The sequence below is a fragment of the Nerophis ophidion genome, linkage group LG03 (assembly GCF_033978795.1).
Source record: "Nerophis ophidion isolate RoL-2023_Sa linkage group LG03, RoL_Noph_v1.0, whole genome shotgun sequence".
Classification (NCBI taxonomy): Eukaryota; Metazoa; Chordata; class Actinopteri; order Syngnathiformes; family Syngnathidae; genus Nerophis; species Nerophis ophidion.
In genome coordinates, this window is record NC_084613.1 from 22,447,967 (window position 1) to 22,474,172 (window position 26,206).

Consider the following 26,206-nt stretch of genomic DNA (forward strand, 5'->3'; position numbering starts at 1 on the left):
CGGTCTTGTTTTTTGTAGTTTTGGTCCAGTATGGCTCTTTCAACGATTTGGGTTGGACCCCTGGTCTAAAATAATACTTTTCATGTTATTATTCATAACGAGCCCCACACATTTTCAAAATGTCCTCCAACGTGTTCTATTCATTTGAGCTCATTTTGTCTTGCTGAAATAAGCAGGGGCGTCCATGAAAAAGACGGCGCAAAACCTGTATGTACCTTTCAGCATTAATGGTGCCTTCACAGATGTGTAAGTTACCCATGCTGGCTTTGAACTTTGCGTCGATAACAGTCTGGATGGTTCGCTTCCCCTTTGGTCCGGATGACACAGTGTCGAATATTTCCAAAAACTATTTGAAATGTGGACTCGTCAGACTACATAACACTTTTCCACTTTGCATCAGTCCATCTTAGATGATTTCGGGCCCAGAGAAGCCGGGGACATTTCTGGATGTTGTTGATAAATGGCTTTCGCTTTTCATAGTAGAGCTTTAACTTGCACTTACAGATGTAGCGACAAACTGTATTTAGTGACAGTGGTTTTCTGAAGTGTTCCTGAGCCCATGTGGTGATATCCTTTAGAGATTGATGTCGGTTTTTGATAAAGTGCTGTCTGAGGGATCGAAGGTCACGGTCATTCAATTTTGATTTACGGCCGTGCCGCTTACGTGGAGTGATTTCTCCAGATTCTCTGAACCTTTTGATGATATTATGGACCGTAGATGTTGAAATCCCTAAATTTCTTGCAATTGCACTTTGAGAAACGTTGTTCTTAAACTGTTTGACTATTTGCTCACGCAGTTGTGGACAAAGGGGTGTACCTCGGCAGAGAGTATTAAGACCATACCTTCTGTCAAAAAATGATTTATGGGGGGTCATAAATCAATGATTTATGAGGGGTCAAGGTCAAAGGTCAATGATTTATGAGGGGTCAAGTTCAAACGTCAAAGTCAAAGGTCAAGTTCAAAGGTCAGGGTCAAATATCAAGGTCAAGTGGGTGTGGCTTACCCGGAAGAGGGTGGAGTTAAGACCTGCGGTGGGAGTGGTTAAACCAGGAAGAGGGTGGAGTTTTAACCAGAAAGAGGGCAGAGTTAAGACCTGCGGTGGGAGTGGTTAAACCAGGAAGAGGGTGGAGTTAAGACCTGACGAGGGAACAAAGGAGGGTTCAGTTTTTTAAGAAAGCTTGAGAATGTCATATGAATAGCATGTGACCAGCCATTTGACAGTTTAAATGTTTACGATCGTTTGAAACAACTTCCAGATTTCGATGTATTGATGGCTGGGAATGTTACGTGTGGAGATGTGGACACGCACGCACTTCACACACGCACACACACACACACACACACACACACACAGAGGAGGGGTACAAAAGGGCGGTGTAAGGCTTAGTCATTATTTGGAGCTTTATACGTTAGCGTAAAGACTTTGTTCGATTCGGTCATGATTAGTGAAACGCCTGTGTCGATTTATAAAAATAATAAAACTTACATTGACGCTCCGCAAAAAAGTCGAGTGTTTCTAAATCGTATTCAGATGCCACCGACCGAGTCTTTGCGTGAGAAATGGGACTTGGAAGCGTACGGGATGGAGGGATCTTTTGGATTTGTATTCAGATACGAAATGGGTGATATCTGCTTATTTCAGCTAAAAGAAAGAAGAGACGGAAGCCCTTTCTCGATATTTTCATCGTTATCTACCGTGGATTGGGAAGTTTTTGTTACGTGGGGAGATGTGGACACGCACACACACGCACACACGCACACACACACGCACACACACACGCACACGGACACACACATTCGTACGCACACATCGTTAAGACCAGAAGAGGGGACAAAGGAGGGTTCAGTTTTTACTGACAAGCCATTTGACAGTTTAAATGTTTACGATCGTTTGAAACAACTTCCATACCTCACGAAAACATATTTAAACAGATGGAGAAACTATCGGAGAACACAGTGTAACCTAGCAACTGACCAGCCATTTGACAGTTTAAATGTTTACGATCGTTTGAAACAACAGGTCAGTTTGGGGACAAAGGAGGGTTCAGTTTTTACTGACCAGCCATTTGATAGTTTAAATGTTTACGATCGTTTGAAACAACAGGACACGCACGCACGCACGCACGCACGCACACACACAAACACACACACACACACACACACACACGCACACACGCACACACACACACACACACACACACACACACACACACACACACACACCCCATTACCTCTGCTATACCATGTTATTAGACATTGGTTTAACTCCATTTAAGCATTTAAACGTTAAAAGCATTGCACTTGTACGACGTTGTAATACTTTTTTTTTTTTACCAGCCGATGACGACAAAGTGAAAGACGATGAACTTTGTTTAAACGATCTTACAAAGTTGGAAGATGATTATCGAGGTGTGTTTAAACCTTCGAATTATTTAATATTATGTGTATTCTTTATTTTGTTTCATAGAGGAATTGCCGTAAGATCCTAACGCGATCGTTTTAACACAATCGCAGTCTGGTGAGTCAAATGATTCTCATTTTACAAGAAAAAAACATGCGGTATACAATACATATATACATATATTTACTTACAGATTTTCCGTTTACATCTCCGGCTCGCTGGTCTCCCTTAACGCTGACGGGTCCGTCGACGGCCGTCGAAGAGAGTCGGCCATTCCAGGCAGAGGAGAAGGCTTGATTGCGCCAAAGAACCCAGACATCGAATCCTTGCTCCGAGGGGAAATCATCGAAAACAACGGCGAATGTCCGACATGCCTCCGCTGTAAGTTTTTCTCGTTTTCTGTAAGCTTTTTAAGATTCTCTGGAGCTTTAAAGAGCTCCTCTCATTCCAATGTCTTTTGCTCAAATGAATTTCGCGCCTAAGCGGAATGGGCGGGGACTGATTCCGGAGGTGGGCGGTTGTTTCCGCCAAGCAACCTTCTGGTGTGCATTAGCGTCACTTACTGAAATGGAGTGTGGACCAAGATGGATCCCTACTCTATATTCTTTTATTTAACCCAATGTTTTTTAAATACGTGTATAATGCTTTATATCCTATGTGTTGTGAATTCCATCCTACAATATCTTCCAAGGAACCCAAAGAAATGTTACCACACATCCCGCTTTATTTATTCTATAGATTGCCTGAACTATTTCATAAACTAAATCTTGTCTTGTTTCTGATGCTATGTTTTTTTTTTATGCTCACCAATGCACTGCTGGAGTCCGAGCACACAACTACTTTCCTTGCTTTGTTTTCCTCTATCCAGTTAACTGCCATATAAATTGCTACCAATTCCCCCGTAAAAACAGATAGATTATCACTGATTATTTTATTTAATACTATGTTTCCTTGTGGGATAACTGCTACAGCTCTTACCTTTAATTTTTTTATAGTTTTTGATGCATCCGTATATATCATATCTCAATCCATTTTTCTATGTGGTAACTATTTAAATTTATATTCTTTAGTAATTGCATGTTTTCTTTTGGGTTATCAAACATCCACGGTGGTATTGCAGGCATTGGTACTGTAGGACTAACTTTAATATTGTCGATTTTAACTTTATTACATATGTCTCCTATAATCCACCCAAAACTATTCTTTTTTTTAATTTTGTTCTCTTTTTCTTGGCAGTTTGGTAGCACTGGATAAGTCGGATATCCTTGCTTGGATCCTTTTAAAGTTGCCCGATAAACTGCTGAGAGTTGATCTCTCCTCTTGTCCAAAGGTTTTTCGTTCATTTCTACTTGTAGTACTGCCACTAGGGACGATGTAGTAGCTCCACGACATAACCTTAAAGCCTGTGACTGGATCCAGTCTATTTTCCCAAGTCATGTTTTTGAAGCAGATTGGTAAATAATGCATCCGTAATCAATAACAGATGGAATTAAAGTTATAAATATATACATATATTGTTTTCAACGTCAACCTATCAGCCCCCCAATCATTACCCCTCAAAGCCCTTATTATATTTAACACCTTTTTACGTTTTCCCCTATTTTTTAATTTTCCTGTAGGAACACTCCTGAAGGAATAAATAAAGTACTATCTAATCTAATCTAATCAAATCTATTTTGCTGATGTGGGTTGACTGGTTCATATTTTTATCAAACCATATTCCTAAATATTTAAATACTTGTACCTCTTCTATATTTTCACCGTAGAGTTTTTATTTGGAGCTTGTTTTGTACTTTTCTCTTTGTAAAATGTATGACTTTTGTCTTTCCAACAGAGAATCTTAAACCCCAAGCCGTTCCCCAGTCTTGAACATTATTTAACACTTTGTTAGTTCTTTGATTATTTCTTTTGACTCTAAATAATATACTAGTCTTTCATTAATCATTTTTCCATTACTTTCCCCAAATTTATAATTTCCTGCCTCTTCCGGGTCTTACCCTGACTTGCATATTGGAATTATTACCGCTAATTTTCCCCTCTGCCGGTCATTCTCCTTCTTCATATATCCTGTCATATCATTTCAAGACCACTTCTTTGACGATGCTACCTAAGTTTTTGATCATTTGATAACCCACTAGGTCTTTCCACGGTGACGTATTTTTAACCTTTTTCAAAATTCGAACCATTTCATCCAAAGAAAATGTCATATCCATAGTGTTGGTAAAACTATTATCGTTGTCTTCCATCATTTCCCCAATATTTAAACTCATTGTTTCTTCTCTCTTTTGTTTTTTCTACATTTCTCAAATTATTATTACTGTGCACTTTAACACATTTTTTTTTTGCTAAAGGTTCTGCTGTTTTTTTACCCGTGACTACATCTTCTTTAATAAATGTGGCACATCATCCTCTTTACCCTTCATTCCTATCTTTACGAATCGTTATATATCCTTTTATTATAAAGTTTAATTTTGGCTTCAGCCCTGTTTCTTGAATACAAATTATATGTGGTTTAGTTTTCATATTTTTAATATATCCCTTTAATTCATGTTCGGTTGCTATCAAACTTCTGGCATTCCACCGGACAATTAACAGGGTGTTGGAATGTGGTAACATGACTCCGTCACGTCTACTCTCCGTAGTACAGCTTGCACCCGGTCCCAAGATAGTTCTTTCAACAACTTTGCTGCTGCTTTGACAATTATTTTGATCTTCTCAGTCTTATTTCTAGCCTGTTCTGTACAGTTTATTATGTGAGCCAGGAATACAACTAGTTTGTCCGTGGAAATTCCTGTATTTGTTGCCTCTTGTTTTTTTTATTTCTTGAACTATTCACACTTCTGTTCTTTTCTACACTTTCTTGATTTCTCACTTTAAATGCCTCTGCGTATGTAATATTTCTTTCAACTTTGATTTGTTGTACTTCTGTTGCCTGTTTCATGATGTATGGCTTTTGATTATTTCTTTTTTCAATCTACAATTCCAATAAATAACACGTATTTCCAGATTACTGATAACTTTTTCAAAATAAAATGTAATTCCTGAATAAGATAATTGTATCGAATCCAATGGATTGTCTGGTCCTAAAACCTCTTTGTAATGTTTGTTTGATTCCCCCAAAATACGACACAGTCTAATTTGAAAAACATATGTGCCTCATCGGCTGTAGTAAAAAAAAAAAAAAAGCAAACCCATGCCTCCTCGGTCTAACCTCTCACAGCCCCTAAATTTGCAACTCGCACCTCAAAGGTCTGCAGAGAAACAAAAATATGACGGGTCTAATCAACCAAAAAGTCAACCTAAAAGAAAATATGGCGAAGGGTATCTTGCTCTTGGATTCACGGCAGCGGAGGTGGGGGCAGAGGAGAGACCCCTGTGTGTTCTTTGTCTAAAACGGCTAGCAGCAGACAGCATGAGACCCAAAAAATTAAAGAGACAACTCGAGACCTCACATGATGTCCAATAAATTGTTTTGTTGGGGCGATGGGGGTAGGTGGGCCTTGAAAACTAACCCCTTAGTCTAAAGTGGGGATGACAGAAAGAAAAAAAAGTTTGAGAAGCCCTGACCTAATTGTACGGATCTCACTTTAAATGGCAAACCAATCATTTAAATGTTTTCACTTTGAATATGAAACGAGGAGTAAAATGTACAATGTACAATATTATCAATTATTTCACAAGGACATGTTTTAAGGATATTGTACAGTATAATTAAATCTAAAATGAATGTGATCACTTTCAGGATCATTTTATTTTTAGCCAGTAAACAACTGTTATGTACTTTTGAATCGGGTTTTCCCCTTTAAATAACAAAAATTATAGAATTTTACAATATTCATTATTATTAAAATATTAAATGTGCCAGCTAGTTTTACGGCATACATCATCCCCCCTTTACCCATTTGTTAAAAAGACGAAAGTTGATGCGAACGCCTACGTGCTGTCAGAAAACTAAAAGAAGAATGCCTTTGTGCAATTACCGCTATCCTGGCACAAGTTATAAAACAAATAAAAACTCTACGGTGAAAATATAGAAGAGGTACAAGTATTTAAATATTTAGGAATATGGTTTGATAAATATATGAACTAGTCAACCCACATCAGCAAAATAGATTTGATTAGATTAGATTAGATAGTACTTTATTTATTCCTTCAGGAGTGTTCCTACAGGAAAATTAAAAAATAGGGGAAAACGTAAAAAGGTGTTAAATATAATAAGGGCTTTGAGGGGTAATGATTGGGGGGCTGATAGGTTGACGTTGAAAACAATATATGTATATATTTATAACTTTAATTCCATCTGTTATTGATTACGGATGCATTATTTACCAATCTGCTTCAAAAACATGACTTGGGAAAATAGACTGGATCCAGTCACAGGCTTTAAGGTTATGTCGTGGAGCTACTACATCGTCCCTAGTGGCAGTATTACAAGTAGAAATGAACGAAAAACCTTTGGACAAGAGGAGAGATCAACTCTCAGCAGTTTATCGGCCAACTTTAAAAGGATCCAAGCAAGGATATCCGACTTGTCCAGTGCTACCAAACTGCCAAGAAAAAGAGAACAAAATAAAAAAAAAGAATAGTTTTGGGTGGATTATAGGAGACATATGTAATAAAGTTAAAATCGACAATATTAAAGTTAGTCCTACAGTACCAATGCCTGCAATACCACCGTGGATGTTTGATAACCCAAAAGAAAACATGCAATTACTAAAGAATAGAAATTTAAATAGTTACCACATAGAAAAATGGATTGAGATATGATATATACGGATGCATCAAAAACTATAGAAAAATTAAAGGTAAGAGCTGTAGCAGTTATCCCACAAGGAAACATAGTATTAAATAAAATAATCAGTGATAATCTATCTGTTTTTACGGGGGAATTGGTAGCAATTTATATGGCAGTTAACTGGATAGAGGAAAACAAAGCAAGGAAAGTAGTTGTGTGCTCGGACTCCAGCAGTGCATTGGTGAGCATAAAAAAAAAACATAGCATCAGAAACAAGACAAGATTTAGTTTATGAAATAGTTCAGGCAATCTATAGAATAAATAAAGCGGGAGGTGTGGTAACATTTCTTTGGGTTCCTTGGAAGATATTGTAGGATGGAATTCACAACACATAGGATATAAAGCATTATACACGTATTTAAAAAACATTGGGTTGAATAAAAGAATATAGAGTAGGGATCCATCTTGGTCCACACTCCATTTCAGTAAGTGACGATAATGCACACCAGAAGGTTGCTTGGCGGAAACAACCGCCCACCTCCGGAATCAGTCCCCGCCCATTCCCCTTAGGCGCGAAATTCATTTGAGCGAAAGACATTGGAATGAGAGGAGCTCTTTATAGCTCCTGAGAATCTTAAAAAGCTTACAGAAAACGAGAAAAACTTATAGCGGAGGCATGTCGGACATTCGCCGTTGTTTTCGATGATTTCCCCTCGGAGCAAGGATTCGATGTCTGGGTTCTTTGGCGCAATCAAGCCTTCTCCTCTGCCTGGAATGGCCGACTCTCTTCGACGGCCGTCGACGGACCCGTCAGCGTTAAGGGAGACCAGCGAGCCGGAGATGTAAACGGAAAATCTGTAAGTAAATATATGTATATATGTATTGTATACCGCATGTTTTTTTCTTGTAAAATGAGAATCATTTGACTCACCAGACTGCGATTGTGTTAAAACGATCGCGTTAGGATCTTACGGCAATTCCTCTATGAAACAAAATAATGAATACACATAATATTAAATAATTCGAAGGTTTAAACACACCTCGATAATCATCTTCCAACTTTGTAAGATCGTTTAAACAAAGTTCATCGTCTTTCACTTCGTCGTCATCGGCTGGTAAAAAAAAAAAAGTATTACAACGTCGTACAAGTGCAATGCTTTTAACGTTTAAATTCTTAAATGGAGTTAAACCAATGTCTAATAACATGGTATAGCAGAGGTAATGGGGTGTGTGTGTGTGTGTGTGTGTGTGTGTGTGTGTGTGCTTGTGTGCGTGTGTGTGTGTGTGTGTGTGTGTGTGTGTGTGTGTGTGTGTGTGTGTGTGTGTGCGTGAGTGCGTGTGTGCGTGCGTGCATAAGTGTGTGTGCGTGCGTGCGTGTCCTGTTGTTTCAAACGATCGTAAACATTTAAACTATCAAATGGCTGGTCAGTAAAAACTGAACCCTCCTTTGTCCCCAAACTGACCTGTTGTTTTAAACGATCGTAAACATTTAAACTGTCAAATGGCTGGTCAGTTGCTAGGTTACACTGTGTTCTGCGATAGTTTCTCCATCTGTTTAAATATGTTTTCGTGAGGTCTGGAAGTTGTTTCAAACGATCGTAAACATTTAAACTGTCAAATGGCTGGTCAGTAAAAACTGAACACTCCTTTGTCCCCTCTTCTGGTCTTAACGATGTGTGCGTACGAATGTGTGTGTGTGTGTGTGTGTGTGTGTGTGTGTGTGTGTGTGTGTGTGTGTGTGTGTGTGTGTGTGTGTGTGTGTGTGTGCGTGTGTGTGTGTGTGTGTGTGTGTGTGTGTGCGTGTGTGTGTGTGCGTGTGTGCGTGTGTGTGCGTGTCCACATCTCCCCACGTAACAAAAACTTCCCAATCCACGGTAGATAATGATGAAAATATCGAGAAAGGGCTTCCGTCTCTTCTTTCTTTTAGCTGAAATAAGCAGATATCACCCATTTCGTATCTGAATACAAATCCAAAAGATCCCTCCATCCCGTACGCTTCCAAGTCCCATTTCTCACGCAAAGACTCGGTCGGCGGCATCTGAATACGGTTTAGAAACACTCGACTTTTTTGCGGAGCGTCAATGTAAGTTTTATTATTTTTATAAATCGACACAGGCGTTTCACTAATCATGACCGAATGGAACAAAGTTTTTACGCTAACGTATAAAGCTCCAAATAATGACTAAGCCTTACACCGCCCTTTTGTACCCCTCCTCTGTGTGTGTGTGTGTGTGTGTGTGTGTGTGTGTGTGTGTGTGTGTGTGTGTGTGTGTGTGTGTGTGTGTGTGTGTTGTGCGTGTGTGAAGTGCGTGCGTGTCCACATCTCCACACGTAACATTCCCAGCCATCAATACATCGAAATCTGGAAGTTGTTTCAAACGATCGTAAACATTTAAACTGTCAAATGGATGGTCACATGCTGCTCAGATGACATTGCTTTCTTAAAAAACTGAACCCTCCTTTGTTCCCTCGTCAGGTCTTAACTCCACCCTCTTCCTGGTTTAACCACTCCCACCGCAGGTCTTAACTCTGCCCTCTTTCTGGTTAAAACTCCACCCTCTTCCTGGTTTAACCACTCCCACCACAGGTCTTAACTCCACCCTCTTCCGGGGTAAGCCACACCCACTTGACCTTGACATTTGACCCTGACCTTTGACTTTGACCTTTGACCTTGACCCCTCATAAATAATTTACCTTTGAACTTGACCCCTCATAAATCATTGACCTTTGACCTTGACCCCTTATAAATCATTGATTTATGACCCCCCATAAATCATTTTTTGACAGAAGGTATGGTCTTAATACTCTCTCTCGGCCCATCCTTTCTTGTGGAAGACTGAGCATTTTTTGGGAAGCTGTTTTTATACCCAATCATGGCACCCACCTGTTCCCAATTAGCCTGCACACCTGTGGGATGTTCCAAATAAGTGTTTGATGAGCATTCCTCTTTTATCAGTATTTATTGCCAGCTTTCCCAACTTCTTTGTCAAGTGTGGCTGGCATCAAATTTTAAAGTTAATGATTATTTGCAGATTTTTTTTTTTTTTTATCACTTTGAACATCAACCATGTTGTCTTTGTAGCATATTCAACTGAATATGGGTTGAAAATGATTTGCAAATCATTGTATTCTGTTTATTTTTACATCTAACACAATTTCCCAACTCATATAGAAACAGGGTTTGTACAACTAAGATGGTGTGTAGTAGGTACAATACTTTATAGGACTGGCACATTCCACTTAATGGCAAAGACTACTTCCTGACTACGGCAACACAAACTGAAATGAATGCACACTTGCAAATGATACTCAGAAGTGTAAGAAAACAAAATAACTGGACGGCAAAGTTAGTATTATTAGCTCATTGTTAAATGTCCAGTTACAAAATAAAATATTTTATTATCATTGTTATTATTCTATTATGAAGACTTACTATTTATTACTATTTTTTTTTTTATTTCAGTATTCAGACCATTTGATATGACCTTAGAGTATCCCCCTACCGAGTGACTAATTAAGCATGATATGATCTGATGACATGGACTGAAATGTGTGAACTCCCAGCATGCATCATGCCGCTAGCGCTGTCTATCTCTGGGCAAGAAAGCAAAGGCATGTGTGGTATCGTTAGAGATCAGTATGCACCAGTCAGTATCACTGACCCATTATCATTTTGTTCATGAATGTCTCAGTAATTCTCACTTTTTAGACGTGTGTAAAATATACGTGCTTCCGCATTAACTTCAGTGTTTTATTATTGTTTTTTTAATCACATTTAACTATTAGCATTTGACTCTTCTTTTTTTTACACTTGTATGACGATAGAAAATGTTAAAAAACTAGCTAGCATGATAATAGTTAGCATGCTAATAATTAGCATGCAAGAGTCTATAGTATAAAGGCCTACTTACCAAATTAGCTCAAAATCATAATAATAATATGCATATTATCATTATGCTAATGATTATAATACCATTAATAAAAAATGGTAGCTAGGATGCTACGATTAGCATCCTAGCACGGTAGAGTCAAGTAACAAAATATACGACTACTTAGTGTATATCTACAACTTAAGTTTAAGTAGCGACCACTTCCACATATGAGTTGTGTGGAAAAATAGCTTTATTTCTTAACTATGTATCCATGTGTGCAGGTTTTTAAACAAACTATCCTCACAAAACGCTCTTTTTTTAGATGGCTATGGTCTTATTTTGTTGTTCATTCTGTTAATTTACCAGTAATAACTGTTAGCAAGCTAGCTTTTTAAAACTCATTTTGAAGTTAAACACTTAACCACCATATATGTTGTTAATTGACTTTAATCTGCGATTATGCTCTAGCGAATGTGACAGGTATACACCTCAGAAACCAAAAAAAGCAAGCACGCTAACATGGGGACGTTAGAATGCTAACAGCTAACATATTAGCATGACAGTTTTTTGAAAAATACATTTTACCGGTATACCCCAATGTATATGTTGTTACTTCTAACATGCTATCTGTTAGTAGGCAAAGTTTTTGGCAAAGGTTGCAGGTATTCACCTCCAAGTCAAACATTCTGTTACTTTGCCAGTAATAACTGTTAGCATGCTAGCTATTTAAACTCATTAACCGTCATATATCTTGTTACTTGACTTTAATTTGAAATTATGCTTTAGCGTTTTAACGAATGTGACAGTTAAGCACCTCAGAGAGTAAAAGAGCAAGCATGCTTACGTTACAATTCTAACAGTTAACATATTAGCATGCTAGCTTTTAAAGAATCATTTTAAAGGCATACACCTGAAATATACACTGTGTTGTTACTTCACACATGCTAACTGTTAGCTGTTAGGTTCAAACACTGATGACATTATTAAACAGACGAAGAAGCAAGGAATACAACAGACATAATTAAATTTGACTCAATTGAGGAGAAACAGGGCTTCACGGTGGAAGAGGGGTTAGTGCGTCTTCCTCACAATACGAAGGTCCTGCAGTCCTGGGTTCAAATCCAGGCTCGGGATCTTTCTGTGTGGAGTTTGCATGTCCTCCCCGTGAATGCGTGGGTTCCCTCCGGGTACTCTGGCTTCCTCCCACTTCCAAAGACATGCACCTGGGGATAGGTTGATTGGCAACATTAAATTGGCCCTAGTGTGTGAATGTGAGTGTGAATGTTGTCTGTCTATCTGTGTTGGCCCTGCGATGAGGTGGCGACTTGTCCAGGGTGTACACCGCCTTCCGCCCGATTGTAGCTGAGATAAGCGCCAGCGCCCCCCGCGACCCTAAAAGGGAATAAGCGGTAGAAAATGGATGGATGAGGAGAAACATCTGAGCTGTCCTCTTGTACAGTCTCCCACCACGCTCCGACGAAAGATTGCACGCCTCCTCTTTTATTTGGACTTTCTCTGATTACATGGCAACAGCTGTAATCAGGGAAGGGGGTCATAAACATCCGCTGCCTTTGGTCACAAAACAGTTAAAAAAAAAAGGTGCCTGGAGGGCAGTCAGGCCCTGCTTCCTCTCCGCTTTGTAGATCTCGGGTGAAGACAAAATCTTCCTGTGGCTTACAATACAGCAAAGAAACCAACACCTTCATGTCGCTTCCCATCCTACACGGTGGAGTTTTACAAGCCTTTTGTTTGGTAAGATCAAAGACAGCTTTTGTCCTCTCGCCGGGAACTGATGTCGACACAAACTGTTGTGATAACTTAGATACAATTATTCAGACATTAGCATACAAGGTTTTGAGATATTTTTTTAGGTATTTACCTCAGAGTCAAATATTCTCCTACTTCCCATATATTACCTGTTAGCATGGTATCATGTTAGCTTGCCAAACTCATTTTGCATATAAACACTTAAGCGTCATCAAATGTTTTACTTGACTGTAATTTGCTATTATGCTTAAGCTTTTTAATAAATACTACAGGCATACAGCTCCGAGAGTAAAACAATCCAGAATGCTAACATTAGATTGTTACATGTTAACTTTTTTTTGTAGTCATACACCTAACATATATGGTGTATATGCTAGCTGACCTGAAAGTGAAGTATTCTGGGGTTTCCCATGTAATAACTGTCAGCATGCTAGCTTGTTAGCTATTCAAACTCTGTTAATTGACTTTAATTTGCTATTATGCGTTTTCAACAACTGGACAGGTATACAATTCAGAGACTAAAAAAGCTAGCATGCTAACAGTGAACGTGTTAGCGTTCTAGGTTTTTTAAAACACATTTTACAGCAATACACCTGATGCATATGTTGGTACATCACACAGGGTAACTGTTCGCTAGCAATCTTTTTAGCATTTTTTGGGGTCAAATACTTACTTCCCACGTTTTCCGAATGTTTTAACTTACTTTGCAGGTGTTCCTTTAATAGGCAAACACGTTGTTACTTGACATTATGTTGCTAGCATAGTAATGTTAGCATGCTGGTTTTTTAGCTCATTTTACAGGTACACATACACTTTAAAGTCACACATTTTGAATGTTAGTAGTATGTTAGGTTTTTTTGCTCATTTTGCTAGTGTACACCTTTTGATTGATTGATTGATTGATTGATACTTTTATTAGTAAATTGCACAGTACAGTACATAGTCCGTACAATTGACCACTAAATGGTAACACCCGAATAAGTTTTTCAACTTGTTTAAGTCGGGGTCCACGGTAATCAATTCATGGTAACATGTTGACCGTATATTTTGTAACTTTCTGGCTAGTGCGCCAACTGTTAGCATTTCAGTTCGGCTTTTCAGCTTTCACACCGTGGTTATTAGGTATTCACAACTTTTTTTTGCAAACTTGTGGACGTTTTGTTGTAATGTTAATTGTTGAGTTGTCGCACATGTGGGGGTCGTATGGCCTGTGCATGACGGTAAAGGGGAACATTATCACCAGACCTATGTAAGCGTCAATATATACCTTGATGCTGCAAAAAAAAGACCATATATTTTTTTAACCGATTTCCGAACTCTAAATGGGTGAATTTTGGTGAATTAAACGCCTTTATTTGCTCTCGGAACGATGACGTCAAAACGTGACGTCACCTAGGTAGTCAACGCCATTTTCTCAAACACATTACACGCAGCAAGTCAAATCAGCTCTGTTATTTTCAGTTTTTTCGACTGTTTTCCGTACCTTGGAGACATCATGCCTCATCGGTGTGTTGTCGGAGGGTGTAACAACACGATCAGGGACGGATTCAAGTTGATTTACGTAGAATGTGCATAGATTAGCACGGCACGCTAATCGATGCTAACATGCTATTTAGGCTAGCTGTATGTACATATTGCATCGTTATGCCTCATTTGTAGCTATATTTGCATCCAGCCTTTCCCTCCATCCACATTTAATGCCAAACAAACACTTACCAATCGACAGATTTAAGTTTCTTCAGTGTCAAGAGATGTGAAAGTCTCTCGTTTGGTCCGCACATTTTACCGTCGATGCTACGACAGACATGGCACAGAGATGAATGGATACCCTGCAACACTCAAAGCAGATGCATTTCCAACGATAAAGTCAACTAAATCACAAAGTTGAGTTTTGTTGATGTTATTGACTTATGTGCTAATCAGACATATTTGGTCGTGGCATGACTGCCAGTTAATCGATGCTAACATGCTATTTAGGCTCGCTGTATGTACATTTGTAGCTGTATTTGCATCCAGCGTTTCCCTCCACCCACATTTAATGCCAAACAAACACTTACCAATCGACGGATTTAAGTTGCTCCAGTGTCACAAGGTGCAAAAGTCCCGATCGTTTGGTCTGCAAATTTTACTGGCGAGGCTAAGGCAGACATGGCCAAATAGCGTCAATAGCTATTCGCTCAATAGCTTCAGTTTTTTCTTCATTTTCGTTTTCGCTATCTGCCTCCATACTCCAATCATCCGTTTCAATACATGCGTAATCTGTTGAATCACTTAAGCCGCTGAAATCAGAGTCTGAATCCGAGCTAATGTCGCTATATCTTGCTGTGGTATCCGCCATGCTGTTTGTATTGGCATCACTGGATGACGTCACAGGAAAATAGATGGTGGCTTCGCAGATAGTGAAAATCAGGCACTTTAAAGCCTTTTTTCGGGATATTCCGGGACAGGTAAAATTAAAAAAAAAAACTTCGAAAAATAAAATAAGCCACTGGGAACTGATTATTATTGGTTTCAACCCTTCTGAAATTGTGATAATGTTCCCCTTTAAAGTGCATCCGGCAGTGGAGGCTCCTCTATGGGGTCTTGGGGCACTAGGAGGTTAACCCTTTTACTCCTGTTACTCCAGGTGGCCCTTGACCAAGGCCTAGTACCTGATTGCCCCCTAACCAGGGATACGGTGAAGACCTCAACGGTGGAGCAGGCGGAAGACGGTAGATATAAGAACTACCACAACGGCGGAGGATGGCTGCAGCAGAAAAGGGTCCCCAGTGCTCTTTGACTCCATGCCACTGGACCCTGCCCCGATTCTGTCAAGGATCGTGTGGTGACTGTCAGTGCACCAGTCTTCCCACGTAAAACTAAGTCACGCACAGGCATCCTCCATAAAGGGATACCCCCCCTACCAGGAGGATCGTCATACTCGTTTTGAGTCACCGCTGATGATGGTGGGGGTCGTCCTGTTAAGTTGCAGATCCCTCATGAATGCACTCAAGTGTTGATTTTCCATACCATCTCTCTTCCCCCGCCCCCTGGCCGCGCCTGATGATTATTTCTGGCCCCGCCGGCATCATTTGCATGCACCGTCGGGCTCCACCGTGACAGCTGAGAGCTTTGACGCATGGTACAGTTGTGACACAATACTCTGCAGCGTGAGAGGCTTAATGGCGGCTCAGCCGTCACCGCGGCTCCTTTTTGATGCCTCCGCCTGCGAGGCAGCGCCTTAAAAAATGGATGAACGCCGCAATGTTGAGGTTAACGTGATTTATGTTGAAACAGAGCCGGCAAAAAAAAATCTGGCGTGGAGGATGAAGGAGCGCCTTCGCCACTTCCCATAAGTCTTTTGTTCATCTTCATCGCTCATCATCGGACTGTCGTCTTTTCATTTGCAAGCGGAGCCGCTATTTGTGTGCTGACTCCGCCCACCTTGGAGGCGAGTCTGCAATGGGGCAGGAGAGACAGTGCCCCGGCATATGATCTCTTTTTTTTTTAATTTTTTTTTTTATTTGACGTATTTTCCGGAGTAAAAATTGCTCCGGAGTATAAGTCGCACCAGCCGAAAATGCATAATAAAGAAGGAAAAAAAACATATATAAGACGCACTGGAGTATAAGTCGCATTTTTGGGGGAAAATTATTTGATAAAACCCAACACCAAGAATAGACATTTGAAAGGCAATTCAAAATAAATAAAGAATAGTGAACAACAGGCTGAATAAGTGTACGTTATATGACGCATAAATAACCAACTGAGAAGGTGCCTGGTATGTTAACGTAACATAATATGGTAAGAGTCATTCAAACATACTTGCCGACCTTGAGACCTCGATTTCGGGAGGTGGGGGGTGGGGGTGGGGCAGAGGCGTGATTGGGGTGGGGGGCGTGGTTAAGAGGGGTGGTGTATAATTCACCAACTCGAGTATTTCATATATATATAAATATATATATATATGTAACGGGTATATTCCTGCACTCTGCTAATGCTTCCAGTAAAGAACCAGATCATCCTAACCAGCCTGCGTGTGGATTCTTGGCGGGACGGGTACACAGCAGTTACATATATATGTATTAAATACATGACTTTAAGTGAATTCTAGCTATATACAGAATATTTATTTTATTATATATATAAATAAAATAAATAGTTAAATTTCAGACGGCCCCTATCAAATACACAGTAATAAAAACACAGTTGTTTTACTAACTGTACTGTGCTTGCTGGTTAATAAAAAAAAAACAACAACAACAACACTTACCTTTCACAATTTGAGTAACCATCTGACATTTGCGTATTGGCGAGCGATCTCCGAATCCGGGAACATCTTTCACGGATTTGTTAACTTGTAGACATCCGCAAATGAGAACGGGATGTTGCTTCCAGCTATCAACGTAGCCATCTTTGTCTCAGCATAAGCTACACCATCGGGTGTCCATTTTGCAAGGTGGTCCATAATACTGGGTTGTGAACGATGCTGCGCTGCGGACGCTTTGTGCTTTGCTGACTGACCGTTCATGGCTGAGTATATCCGTTCACCGTGTTCAATGGAGAAGTCTGTTCTACAAAATTTACAGGCAACATTCCCCTTCCCCTTCGAACTCTCCTGGATAAACTGAAATTCTTGTTTTCAATCGTTCTGGAACTTGCAAGCGTATTTCTTCATTTTGCTCGTCGACGGTGTAATATATCGGGTTGGAGTCAATAACAAGGCGACGTGATGAAGTTACGTGGGCTTCAGAACAGACATTCTATTCTATGTACAGCAGATGGTAGTATTGTCCTGTTTAAGAGGGTCACAACATTGAGTCAGGTTCTCATGGAGCTAGAGTGGGCGTGGCCTCCAGCTCTGTCTGAATTTCGGGAGATTTTCGGGAGAAAATTTGTCCCGGGAGGTTTTCGGGAGAGGCGCTGAATTTCGGGAGTTTCTTGAAAAATCCGGGAGGGTTGGCAAGTATGCATTCAAATAACTATAACATATAGAACATGCAATACGTTTACCAAACAATCTGTCACTCCTAACCGATAAATCCCATTAAATCTTATACGTCTAGTCTCTTACGTGAATGAGCTAAATAATATTATTTGATAGTTTACGGTAATGTGTTAATAAGCCGCTCCTGAGTATGAGTTGCACCTCCGGCCAAACTATGAAAAAACCTGCGACTTATAGTCCGAAAAATACGGCATTTTTAAATTTTTATTAAATCAACATAGAAAAAACACAAGATACACTTTCAATTAGTGCATCAACCCCCCCAAAAAACCTCCCTCCCCCATTCACACTTAAAGTACACCCACTCACACAAAAAGGGTTCTTTCTTTCTGCTACCAATATTCTGGTTCCCACAACATAGACAACACAGTCTGCAAGGGACACAGTCCCTGAATCACACATGCTTGTGTGCTTCCACTAACATTTTCATTAATTACTATTTTTTATGTAATTATTTTGATATTGTTTTACTTTTTTTTTATCCAAGAAAATGTTTTTATTTATTTATTTATCTTATTTCATTATTTTATTATTATCTTTTCACCAGACCAGGTTGTTAATGAAATTAGATTTGTTTAAAGGGTTTTTAAAACCAGGTCCAGTCCGGATAATGTCCAAGTCGGGCTCAGCAACACACACCTTCATCCATGTACACTGAAAAATTAGACAGATTGCATATAATTTATAAACAAAATTACATTTTCAAAATAAGCATTTGTGTGTAGTCCAGATTAAGTCCAGGTCGGACTCAGTAACACACACTTTCATTTTTGTACACTCAAAATAGGGAACACAACAACGATAGCATATATGTTGTTGTTGTTGCATATCTATAAACATAATTACATTTTCAAAATAAGCATTTGAGGACTTCCCATCTTTTTTTGTTTTTTGGCGTCATTATTGTTTTCAACCATATATCTTTCTAAAGTTAAAAAATACTGAATAAAGTAATACTAAGTGAATATCTGCTTTTGGCCTTAAAAATAAACCTTTTACTTTAGTGCTCTAATTCAATTGACTAAATCATGACTGTCAATGAACTCTCCTAAAATAACAGAAACCACATCAAACTTCATAAACAAACCAATCCTTAAACATATTTTTTTCAACTCCCACCCAAAAGGAAGACACAATATGACAATACCAAAACAAATGCAGGGTGGATTCAGATTCCTGACAACAAGTGAAGTGAATTATATTTATATAGCGCTTTTTTCTAGTGACTCAAAGCGCTTTACATAGTGAAACCCAATATCTAAGTTACATTTAAACCAGTGTGGGTGGCACTGGGAGCAGGTGGGTAAAGTGACTTGCCCAAGGACACAACGGCAGTGAATAGGATGGCGGAAGCGGGAATAGAACCTGCAACCCTCATATTGCTGGCACGGCCGCTCTACCAACCGAGCTATGCCGCCCCGACGTAACAAAAACAGCAAACATATTTATATTTCTTTTTATCGTTTTGTTTAATGTTTTAGTTTTTTGTTTTGTTTTTAATGTTTTGTATTGTGTTTTTTACATGTTTAATGGATCTTAAGGTCTGCAATAACGAATGATGATGATGATGATGACTCTGTCATGTTCCATAGTTTTAACATTTTCCTTGGGGTCTCGTTTTTTTCCAATATGTATTTTAAAATCAATGCACTCAATCTGTTCTGTTTTTAAAAAATAGGTTTCCTCGAAAAATGTTAGCATGTTGCCATGTTAGCCTATTTTGTAGTTATAAACCTAGGATTCATAGATACTGTTACTTGGCGCTCTCTCTCTAGCATGTTAAAATTTTCATGCTAGCTAATTGTGTTGGTATATACCTTCATTAATTGGATTATTTCACTTGGCATTATCTGGCTCAACATTTTTTTGGGTAGTAACCTACGATTAATAGTTTGCGGTAATTTCTTCTTTCTTGCTAGGCCATTTTGTAGGTATTAAGCTACGATTTATTAATACCCTTACTTGGCGCGATCTTGCTAGCATGCTAATGTTAGCATGATAACATGTTCATGCTAGCAAATTGTGTTGGTATAGACCTACAATTAATGGATTACTTTACATGGCACTATTTTGCTCGCATGCCAAACTTAGCATGTTAACATTATCATGTTAGCCAATTTTGTTGATATCAACCTACAATTTTTTTTATATTATTTCATGGCGCTATCTTGCATGCTAATGTTATCATGCTAACATTTTCATGCTTGCTAAACGTGTTGGTATGTACCCATACTTGCCAACCCTCACGATTTTCCTGGGAGACTCCCGAATTTCAGTGTCCCTTCCAATAATCTCCCGGGTCAACCATTGTCCCGAATTTCTCCCGATCTCCACCTGGACAACAATATTGGGGGCGTGCCTTAAAGGCACTGCCTTTTGCGTCCTATCTCACCTGAAAAGGAGACTATTATATATGTCTCCGTTTTCCATAGGTTTATCTATAACCCTTAAAGTAGGCAGGCACAAAGCTACAGTATTTCTCAGCATGTATTTATTCCAGCCGACACGTTAATACACTGACACAACATCCGGATTCCCATCATGGCAAGTGTCCAAAAATATAACAGAGACGAAGCAGAAGCATAAAGAAGAGACATGGCGACAACGAGTAAGAAGAAGAAGTACGCTTGCAAGTTCCAAAATAATTGGAAAAAAATAATTTCAGTTCATCCAGGACAGCTTGAAGGGGAAGAGGTTTGCTGCCTGCAAATTTTGTGGATCAAACTTCTCCATTGAACACAGCGTTCGAACGGATATACTCATTAATTAACAGATTATTTATATATATATATGTATGTGCATATGTATATAGATAGATAGATAGACAGATGGATAGATGGATAGATAGATAGTACTTTATTGATTCCTTCAGGAGAGTTCCTTCAGGAAAATTAAAACTATATATATATATATATATATATATATAAATATATATATATATATATATATATATATATATATATGTATTCACCCCCTGCAAACCCCAAACACCCCCCCCCACGCCCCATCTCCCGAATTCGGAGGTCAAGTACATTGTGTCCTGAGCAAGACACTTCACCCTTGCTCCTGATGGGTGATGGTTAGCGCTTTGCATGGCAGCTCCCTCCATTAGTGTGAATGTGTGTGTGAATGGGTAAATGTGGAAGTATTGTCAAAGCGCTTTGAGTACCTTGAAGGTAGAAAAGCGCTATACGAGTACAATCCATTTATCATTTATCATTTATTTAGGTATGTATACTTGGCACTGTCTTGGTACCATGCCAATAGTAACATAGTAAAGTAAACATGCCAGCCCATTTTGTAGGTAAAAACCTACAATTAATTGATACAGTCACTTGGCACTATCTTGCTAACAAGCTGTTCACAGCATGTTTATGTCTTAATGCGAGCCCATTTTGTGAGTACAAACCTATAACTATATCACTACTTTCCGCTATCTTGCTAGCATGCCATTGTTAGCAAGTTAGCATTTTATTGTTAGTCTATTTTGTCGGTAAAAACCTACAATTCATGGATACGCTTATTTGGCTCTAGCTTTCTAGCATGCTAATTATGTCTGCAACTAACTATTTTGATAGTCGACTAATCACTGACTACTTTAACAATTAATCGACTAATGGGATTACAGCGCTGAACTAGAAATCAGTTGACAGTTTTTGTCTTTAAAATGTCTTAATAGCCTGGGTTGTCTGTGAAAAGACAACTGGAGACGAAAAGAGACACAGATACGTCGCATCGCATAAGTCTAGCAATCAGTTGACAGTTTATCTTTGAAACAACGTGAGAGTCACGGCTGACAGACTAATAAATACTCCTGTTTTCTACGAGACACCAAACGTCAACACCGCAGACCGGTGAATCAATCGCAACTAGACGGTTTGGTTCGTCTTGGAAGATGTTTCGCTTCTCATCTAAGTAGGCTACGTCGGTTCATACTCATAGAATTAGATTGGGTAGGAAACAGTAAAACACAACGAGGATGGGATTTGAACCCACGCGTGTAAAACATAATGGATTAGCAGTCCATCACCTTAACCTCTCGGTCACCTCATTTCCTAAGTATGTTTTGGGATAAAGTGAGAATTCCTCAGAATAAAATCTATCTAGGTAACTGCAAAAAAAATGGAATGAATCCCGATTGAATATTTAAATCGATTGAGAGCCTGGCCAATATTACATTTCATTAACATCTACAAATGTTAAACATGGAATCGAATCTTTCATAGACAGTATCGAATTGTTTTATTTGTATGAATAATTAGTTTTCGAATCGCATTGTAGCTCATTTACTGTCATGCAAAATGAACCGTCCATCAAAAAGAGATGTATATCCCTAGTGAAATAGTTTTAACAAACTCCAACATTAGCTTCAAACGCTAATATAAAGCCTAATCTTTAGTTTGAAACCAGGCTTAAAACCACAGACCTATTTTAAAACCCTGATACAAACTCATAACTTTATCTGTAACCCAACACATGTAGATCACAATGGATTAGCAGTCCATTATTTTAGAAAGGTCATACTATGATTTCTACTCTACATTTAAAACACTTCCATGTGGTCTACATAACATGTAATGGTGGTTCTTTGGTCAATAGTTTACGTCACAGACTCAACTTCAAGCCACGTTCTAACTTTTGCTTTAAAATGAGTCGTTTTGGGGAACCGGATCCATGGCCTGGCCGTTAACACCGACTATGTATGTTTCCCGACCACTTGGTAGAACGGGAGCTTGACACTGTATGTGGTTATGCAAAGAAGTTGGTAAACATAAGTACGAACATTCTCATCCAGGTCATTGAATTCGAAGGGTATTAAATTGATCGCAATTGGACTGTGTTGTTCATCTTAGAAGACGTTTCACCTCTCATCTAAGTAGGCTTCATAAGTTTATGTTCATACACTTAGATTGGGAAGTAAACAGTAGAGTACAATGAAAATAGGATTCAAAAATATGCGTGTAGAACACAACCCACAGTCCATCGCCTTAACCTCTCAGCCACCTCATCTTCAAAGGTACCTTATGAGCTAAAAAAGTGGGAATTCCTGGAAAAGAAATCTTTCTGCGATTAACTGTGATTGATCATGAGCTAACTGCAATTCATCCTGATTGAATATTCAAATTGATTGAGATCTCTATTAATAATACAACTCATTAACATCAACAAATGTTAAACATGGAATTCAATCTTTCATACACTAAATCAAATTGCATCTAATCATTCTATTTTTAGAAATAAATCATTTTTGAATCGCATCGTAACCCATGTATCAAAATGCAAAACAAATTGTCCATCATAAAGAAATGTACATCCCAAGCCTGACGGAGTGTTAAAAAAAGTCTAACGTTAGCTTCAAACGATATTATAAATCCCAATCTCTATTTGGAAGCCAAATTTGAAATCCAAGACTTAACTCATAACCCTAATACAAAGTCCTAACCTAATCTATACACCAATACTTGTAGATCACAATAAATAGCAGGCCATTACCATTGAGGGGTAAAACTCTAATTTCTAATCTACATTTAAAACATCTCCTTGTGGTCTACCTATTATGTAATGGTGGTTCTTTGGTCAATAGTGTACATCACAGACTCATCTTCAAAAAACTTTCTAACTGTTTCTTAAATGAGCTGTTTTGGGGAATGATCGCAATAGCCAGGACCCTAATACCGACTGAATTGGCTATTTAGGTTTCCAGAACTTTTGGTGGAAAAGGACCCTGATACTGTTTGAGGTATTGCAAAGAAATTAACAAATCGTCCATCACACAACAAAATGTACATCCCGAGTCTGAAAGAGTTATAAAAGAGTAACATTTGCTTCAAACACTACTGTAAAACCTAATCTCTTGTTTGAAACCCATCTTGAGGTATTGCAAAGAAATTATTAAACATAAGTATGGATGTTATCATTCATCCAGGTCATTGTATTCTCAGGGAACTCAATCGATCGCAACTGGACTGTTTTGTTTGTCTTCGATGACGTTTCTTGCTCATTGACTTAAAATTAGTCAGATTTAGTTTGTGAACAATAAAGAACGATGAAGATGGGATTCGAACCCATGCGTGCAGAACACAATGGATTAGCAGTCCATCGCCTTAAGCACTCGGCCACCTCATCTTCCCACTTAGTTCCCCAACTAAAAAAGTGGCAATTCCTGGAAATGAAATATTTCTGCGATTAACTGTGATTAATAATGAGTTAACTGCAGACAACATGCAATTAATCACAATTAGATATTTGAATTGATTGAGAGCCCTACTAATAATATACCCCAATTAAAGATATACTCACTATCGCAGACCGGTGAATCGAATACAACTGGATTGTTTTGTTTGTTTTAGACAACGTTTTGCTTTCATCGAAGTAGGCTATTTGTTCATGCTCATAGACTTAAATTTGTCAAGTTTAATTCATCAACAATAAACACTGGATCCAAACCTACGTGTGCAAAGCTAAATGGACTACAAGTTCATCGCCTTAACCACTTGGCCAACTCAACTTCTAGGTGAGTGGACAACTTAAAAAAGTGGAAAATCCTGGAAATTAAATCTGTCTGCGATTAACTGTGATTAATCTTAAGGTAACTGCAGAAAAAATGGAATGAATCCCAATTGAGTATTTAAATAGATTGAGAGCTTTACTAATAAAAAGTTTCATTAATATTAACAATGTTAAACATGGAATCGAAGAATTCATACACTGTATCGACCGTCTCCATAACTTGCAATGGTAGTTCTTTGGTCAAGAGTTCACGTCACAGACTCAACTTCAAGCCACTTTCTAACTTTCTCTGTGAAAGTAGCTGTTTTGGGGAATGGTCTCCATTACCCGGCCCCTAACACGGCTATTTATGTTTGCTGAACAATTGGTGGAAACGGAGCTTGGTACTGTATGTGGTATTGAAGAGAAGTTATTAAACATAACTATGGTTTCTAAATCAATTGCAACTGGACTGTTTGGTTCATCTTTGAAGATGTTTTGCCTCTCATCTAAGTAGGCTTCTTAAGTTCATGCTCATACACTCGAATGGGCAGTAAAGAGTGAAGTATGATGAGAATGGGATTTGAACCCATGCGAGTAAAACACACCTGGGTTCAATCCCGGGCTCGGTATCTTTCTGTGTGGAATTTGCATGTTCTCCCGGTGACTGCAATAAAGAACAATGAAGATGGGATTTGAACCCATGCGTGCAGAACACATTGGATTAGCAGTCCAACACCTTAACCTCTCGGCCGCCTCATCTTCGCATTATTTATTAACAGAAAAATTGGAATTTCATAGAACTTAGATTTAGATGCCGTCAACTGCGAAATCACAAGTTGAATGCAAACAACATGCAATTAATCGCAAGTAGATATGTATAATGATGGAGAGCCCTATTAGTAATAGCAACTTAAACAAGTTGAAAACCTTATTCGGGTGTTACCATTTAGTGATCAATTGTACGGAATATGTACTGAACTGTGCAATCTACTAATAAAAGTGTCAATCAATAAATGGTTTGTCTTTGTTAAACCTCTCATCTAAGTAAGCTTTTTAGTTCTTGCTCTTAGTCCTGTCACACAGGAAACAGTGAAATACGATGAGAATGGGATTCGAACCCATGCGTGCAGAACACAACGGATTAGCAGTCCACCGCCTTAACCTCTCGGCCACCTCACCTTCAGGTTTTGATTGCTAAGTTAAAAAGTGGAATTCCTGGAAATGAAATAATTCTGCGATCAACTGTGATTAATCATGAGTTTAATGCAATTTATCCTGATTGAATATAAAAAATTGATTGATATCGCTACCAATAATAAAACTCGGTAACATTAGAGGAATTGTTACAACGTGTAAATGGAATAAAACAAACAACATGTTTACTTGACCCTCTTCCTGGGAAACTGATCAAGGAGCTCTTTGTATTATTAGGTCCATCAGTGCTAAATATTATAAACTTATCACTTTCCTCGGGCACTGTTCCCCTAGCATTCAAAAAAGCGGTTATTCATCCTCTTCTTAAAAGACCTAACCTCGATCCTGACCTCATGGTAAACTACCGACCGGTGGTCTCACCTTCCCTTTATTTCAAAAATCCTCGAAAAAATTGTTGCGGAACAGTTAAATGAACACTTAGCGTCTAACAATCTATGTGAAACCTTTCAATCCGGTTTCAGGGCAAATCACTCCACGGAGACAGCCCTCGCAAAAATGACTAATGATCTATTGCTAACGATGGATTCTGATGCGTCATCTATGTTGCTGCTCCTCGATCTTAGCGCTGCTTTCGATACCGTCGATCATAATATTTTGTTAGAACGTATCAAAACACGAATTGGTATGTCAGACTTAGCCCTGTCTTGGTTTAACTCTTATCTTACTGATAGGATGCAGTGTGTCTCCCATTACAATGTGACCTCGGACTATGTTAAAGTAACGTGTGGAGTTCCCC

At 38.8% G+C, this 26,206-nt stretch overlaps 4 non-coding genes across 4 annotated transcripts; all 4 read right to left on the reverse strand.

Moving 5' to 3' along the window:
* Positions 1 to 21,734: 21,734 nt before the first annotated feature.
* trnas-gcu (transfer RNA serine (anticodon GCU)) lies at positions 21,735 to 21,816 on the reverse strand. The gene has a single exon. It is a non-coding gene; the product is annotated as a tRNA-Ser (tRNA).
* Positions 21,817 to 23,807: 1,991 nt separating this feature from the next.
* On the reverse strand, positions 23,808 to 23,889 carry trnas-gcu (transfer RNA serine (anticodon GCU)). Its single transcript has one exon. It is a non-coding gene; the product is annotated as a tRNA-Ser (tRNA).
* Positions 23,890 to 24,932: 1,043 nt separating this feature from the next.
* On the reverse strand, positions 24,933 to 25,014 carry trnas-gcu (transfer RNA serine (anticodon GCU)). Its single transcript has one exon. It is a non-coding gene; the product is annotated as a tRNA-Ser (tRNA).
* Positions 25,015 to 25,352: 338 nt separating this feature from the next.
* Positions 25,353 to 25,434, reverse strand: trnas-gcu (transfer RNA serine (anticodon GCU)). The gene has a single exon. It is a non-coding gene; the product is annotated as a tRNA-Ser (tRNA).
* Between the last annotated feature and the right edge of the window lie 772 nt (positions 25,435 to 26,206).